The 5,820-nt window shown below is 38.5% G+C and overlaps 1 long non-coding RNA gene across 1 annotated transcript in view; it reads left to right on the forward strand.

Annotated features, from left to right (window-relative positions):
• The first annotated feature begins 266 nt into the window (after positions 1–266).
• Positions 267–5,820, forward strand: part of LOC108448141 — an 8,646-nt gene continuing 3,092 nt past the window's right edge. The window contains exons 1-2 of the long non-coding RNA XR_001863920.1: positions 267–277; positions 1,858–1,860. This is a non-coding gene — a long non-coding RNA (uncharacterized LOC108448141). The remainder of the gene's footprint in view (positions 278–1,857; positions 1,861–5,820) is intronic.

The following is a 5,820-nucleotide window of genomic DNA, read 5'->3' on the forward strand; positions in this document are numbered from 1 at the left end:
AATGCTTTCTGAGCAGGGACAGTATGCCAATATTAACTTATATACGGGTTTTATTGTGGAAGCTAACGTTAAAAAATAAGGAAAAAAATCAAGGGATGCTGTTCACATTTAAATAGCTACTTATTCCTTTTGCACCTTCTCTCCTGAAGTGCTAATGCACTTCCCTGACCAAAGAATTCCTAAAACAGTAATTCTTTTCAATGCAGACCTTTACATTTATGCTTATTACTTTAAAAAAAAAAAAAAAAAAAAACCCCCAAACCATTCTGGTTACCAGGTCACCAGAAATCAAAATGACACTGTCAATATGCTATTCTAACTCCTGTGCTTAGTTAAAAACCCAAATTACCTCTTCGGTTTATGGTCCTGTCTGTAATATTCTCCTTTTGTGAGGGCACATACTTCATTTCTCTGGGAGGAAAGTGTTTTGTCAGAGGCTGTTGCATTATTGCAGCCTTACAAGCAAACAATGAAGTTGGACACCTGCATTCTGCACAAAAAGGCTTTGATCAGGCAGATGGAGAATGTGCTCCTGGGCATCAAAAAGGCTCATCAGAAGATAGAAAAGATGGGGATATTGGGGTATTTGCTACACAGATGTCCTTTCTGGAATAGCGTTGCAGAATACATACTCAAACAGCAGCTAAATGGACTTCTGACCAATAGATGTAGACAAAAAAGTGGTTTTCTTCATTAGCCTGGTTTGTTCCTACTGAGAAGGTCAGTTTATCTGCAGGTCCTTCTCTGGCAGTGAGTTTGTTCAAAGCAGGTAGGTTTATTTATTTTTTGTTGGTTTTGCTTCTGGTATTTTTTGTTTTTTTTTGTATTTGTTTTAGGGATCTAGCTCTGCTGGTGCTTTCTCAGGTGCCACTCTTTGTTTTCCCTGAGTTCATGATGCTGTGGAACAGCTTTTTGGGTTCATGACCTCAGGTTTGCTTCAATTCTGGGACAAGCACAAGCTAACAATAATTAGGCTTGTCCTCTGTTTTTTCCTCTGCACACGTGTCAGTGATTTTAATTTAAAAATTAATCTCATATTGCAGGTTACCCTCTTCTGAATCCCTCTGCCTTCTAAGACTGTTACCCCAAGATCTAAGTTAAAACTTTATTTTTCCAATCAGCAGTTGCATGGGTTCACCGCTTTCTTCTTTCTTGGGTGTTCTAATTGCCACGTTTCAAAAACACAGATTTGTTCTGAAATCTTTATTAAGCGCTGAGACTGCTGTCTTATAAACCTAATGTAGATAAATGTGTGCTAAGAAAAAAAACCCAGAAAAACCCCCAAGTCCAGTACTGTTCTGCCATCTGTTGATTATGTTTTGTTGTGCTGTAGTGAATCAGTACCTAGTTCTAATCCTTGAATCTAAATAAAATTTCAGTTTACTTCTGGTTTCCTGAAATCCAAAACTACTGTGTTTAATTTATAAATTGCTTCTTATATATTCTGCTCATGGCTGGTGAATATAATTAACATTTTATTGCGAAAAACCTGTACCTATAAATATCAAGGCCATGACACACATTATTAATTAAAAAAAATGACGAGGGTTGTTGGTTTTGCAAATATATAAATAGCTTTCCAAAATGTGCCATAAATCTTTGCCTCCCCTTTCTAATGAGTATAAATATATTTATTTTGTGTTTATTGGGAAGGGGATGTGGGAATACTGCAGTAGTATTTAAATATTGCAGTAGGATCGCAGTAGGTTCATGAGACCTGGAATCACTGGTCAGTATTGAACAGCCTTTCCCATGCACACAGCTGAAGGACTTTGGAATTAAAATACAATTTCTAACCTAGGACTAAGGCAGTCTGGTAGCTCTCTCTTTTCACTGTTCATTACTTCCCCACACAAGCCAGTTTGGATCTCATGTGATTGTCGCTCTGCTCACAGGTTGGAAAATAAAACAACCCACTTAAAGAAATTTGAGAAAGTAAAGGCAAGAATAATCTGTGCAGGTTGGGTTATAATCTGACCTCTTGGAGTGACTTTTTGAAAACCTTATTTTGCCTGTGGTGCAAGTCAGTTGTTAGCCCTGCTCCTCTTCTCTAGAGTCTCCTGGTTATTTTGAGTTTATTTAGGATTGTCGTCTTGCCCTTTTTTCCAAGGCCTGAATCCCAGTATCTGTAGGAATTCCCTGGCAACTGAAAGGAGTTTACCTCCTATGGCTCATTTTTTCATAATTAAATAAACACACGAGATTTAAACACAGAGACACAATTTTGAGCTTATCAAACAAGCAACAGAAGTCCCTTAAACACAACTAGGTTTTTAATTACCCACTTACTATTGATCTCAGGCTTCAGTAATGTGCAGCAGCAGCAGCACATTCTTCTGCTGGGTAAGGATGTAAATTTGTGAATGTGAAACATTTTCAAGTGTCTGACTCTTGTTCCTGGAGCTGCATTTTCCTGTTTTCTCCCTGGCAAGGATTTCTGATGAATTTTTTTATTTTCTTGGCTAGATGGCAGATCCTTGAAACCTTTCTTATCTGGCATGCACAAACAAGGCTTTTTTTCAGTATGAAATATTCATAGAATAAAACACTTACAAAGATGTTAAATTTAGTCCTGGTCCAAACCTGTCCAATTTCATTTAACCCCATAAGGGTGGAATTTTCCTGGGAGTTTCCATAGAGCTGTGAGTCAGAAATAAAGTAATAAGCTTCAAAATTGTTGCTCATAGTTTACCCCTAAAGAGCTAAAACCCTGCTCTAAGGGGCTTCCTTAGAAATAATTGCAGGTAAACATGACAGGCTTGGCTTGAGCAATGCAAAGTTTTAGCTTGTTTTCTAATGTACCCAACACCCAGTTTTCTGAGTATTATCATGCTAAACTAGATTTGGCCATGAACAAGCCCAGATCAACTGGGAATTTGATTAGGACAAGAAAATTAATTGTTCCTGGGATTTAGAGTTGATTTGAGCCCACTAAAGAGAGGGTAGCCCTATATTTCACCTTGATTAAAGAAAAACATTCCAGTCAGGTATTACACAATTACAGCAAAAGTGACATCATGATTTATTGTGTCAAACCATTTCTTTCTTCTTATAGCACCACAAAGGTCAGTGACAAAACAAGTCTGCTGAGTAAGATCAAGAAAGAAACTGGTAGTGTGAATAAAAGCCAGGAATGTCATTTTTAATTTTCAATGTCCCTGCTTTTGTGGCAGGGAGCCAGACCATAACATTTCACTTGCTTTTAAAAAAAATTCTATTCACTGCTTTTTTCAAAGAAGTCCACTTGAACACCCTGGAGAGTGGGGGTCAGGCTAGAAAAAATATTTGCAAACTTTTTTAAATGACACTACCTGATCTGATGGGATTCCTAGTAATTTTTTTTTTTAATGCAGTTTTGTGGCAAAAAGGGGGAAGAGGTTGCTTAGAAAACCTTGCAGTAGCACATGTTGGCACTGCCCTGGACTGTCATGGAAATTGTTTCTAATTCTTCCAACTTGTAGTGCAATTGGAAAGCAGGAAGAACACCAGCCACCTGTGCTAAAAGAATTTGTAAATCCATATTATTTATAAATTAAGAGTGTAAATAGCAGAGGAAATGAATGGCAAGCATCCAGCAGTCGAAGATAGTTGTGCATCTTGTATTGAGTTTCTTCTGAACCGAATTGCTCAGTTTTTAAGACTATTAGTAGTGTGACTTTAACACAGTCTTAGTGACACAGAATTACACAAGACTTTCGATCCTTAAGTAAGTAACTGTGATTACTTTGAAACTTTGATTACTTTTGTACATTTCTAATGGTAAATGTGATTAATGTGACGATGCCGTCTTTGGGATGGAGATCAGCTCTATTTTCCTGCCTCTTTTTTCCAAGCTTCCAAATTGTTTTATAAAGTGGCACCTTTCCATGCCAGACAGTAGAGCATGGTAAGCACATACACCAAAGATCTGGGAGGTCAGTAGTCATTTTTCAGCTGACTTCAGGGATCTTTAATGTGCTTCACAATATTTAGCCAAGTTTTCAAACGCTATTGTTCCTGCAGGTCAGGCTCAGAAGCTGCAATGCAGGAAGACTGAAACAAGTCAAATAAGCCAATTGTTCTGTAAAAACAAGCAATCAGCAAAGTTCTAGAAAATCCCATTTTGGCAAGAAAACACTGCAGCTTTGTTCTTTGGTGTTATGATGTTATGGAGAGCCCTCAGCAGAGCTATAAATTTGTGTTACATGAATGTTTATCTCCAGACCTCTGTGCATGTAGTTTATAATTTGAAACACAATCTATGCTCTTTTCTCAGGCATTTGTTGCTTTGCCTCTCACATCTTGGTGTATTTTACAGGAGGTCTCCATTTCCTACAGGCTTAGGTGATTCAGATAAATTAAAACAAGCATCTCCACAGACAGTGTTATTTCAGTTCATGTGACATATTCCACTTCACCGCAGATTGCCTGTGGTGCACAAATCTGTTACTCGTGGTAACAAGTTCCTGTGTCCACGACTTTAATCTGTTTTTAAAAAATGGATTTAAACCACGGTAAAAATGATTTATGAGGTTTACAAAGTCTTTCCACTAGTTTAGCTAGATTAATTTAAAATCATGCTAAGTCAAATAACAACTTGGGGTAGATAAGGCCTTATTCTTTCCCTATCTTTCTCTTTCACATGTCCCTTGTTCTTATAATCTCTTATGACTGTGTATATTGCATGACATATTTTGGTATAATTTAACAACAAGAACTGTTGAGCTTTTCCCTGGAAGCTGCAGGAGATGGCCAGATTTTTGGAAGAAGATAGTTACAGCTTGCTGTTGTAAAAATAGTACTTATAGTACCTCAAGCTCATGGAAACTGCCCACATGCCCAGTCAGCTAAATGTCTAGGAAATGTCTCAGTCTTTGAAATCCACAACACAGTGATTTAATTTATGTCCATGTTTGGATAACTGGCTGAAACCTGACTGACTTCAGCAATACAACATTTGGGAAGGAAAATAGTTTGGCTTCATAATGTTGCTGCACAAGTCCCATGATGTGTGGGTGGAAATTTGATGTACAAATTTCACACTTCTCGGGATATTTGCACATGGAGTTTGTCTAGTTGGTGCATGTGTGATGGGAAGAATGTTGTGGGACAGGTAACTATTGGATTGCTCCTATAGTGGAAATAAAGAAAGGGCTATGAAATTACTGTCAACTGAACGTAGACAATTTCTAGTTAAGCATAGCAAAAGGAGGTAATTTTGGAAGAAATCTTAACATCAAGTAGTTGTATATAGTGATGTCAGTGCTGAAGAGAGCTGATTGCACCAGCTTCCAGCCCATTCTGTTCACACCCTGCTTCTTTGGCCTGGCTCTTAATCCTGCTGCTGTCCCACCTCTGGAGAACAAGGTGGAGCTGAAGGCTGGGAGTGGCCTCATACCATATTTAAAAGGCATCTTTGGATTAAAAAATGCTGATGAAAGAGACTTTAATTTAGCTCAGCTGGAAGTGCTGAGGACAGGCTCTGCCTGCTGAATCCCACCAGCTGGGTTCACCTTGCAGGGGGATACCTGAGAGGTGCTTTGTGGGTTTGAGGCAGGTACTGCACGGTGCCTGGGAACGGGGGATTGAAAGTAGGCAATAGTGAGGATTATGTAAGGAAAGTGGGAAGGATGAACAGGTAAGATTGGGAATCTGGCATTGCATTAATTGTGTGGTACCAGGGAGTAGGATGGATTAGCATCCCTGGATTAGCATCCCTGCCTTCTTTTCAGGCTTCTGAAACCCTCAGCGAAAATGAACAAAATAATACCCAAACTATCCTCCAAGGAGTCAAACACTATTCAAGCAAATACTGAGAAAAAACAAGTTCAGAAAGCTTCT

Source organism: Corvus brachyrhynchos, unplaced genomic scaffold (assembly GCF_000691975.1).
Source record: "Corvus brachyrhynchos isolate BGI_N302 unplaced genomic scaffold, ASM69197v1 scaffold126, whole genome shotgun sequence".
Taxonomy (NCBI): Eukaryota; Metazoa; Chordata; class Aves; order Passeriformes; family Corvidae; genus Corvus; species Corvus brachyrhynchos.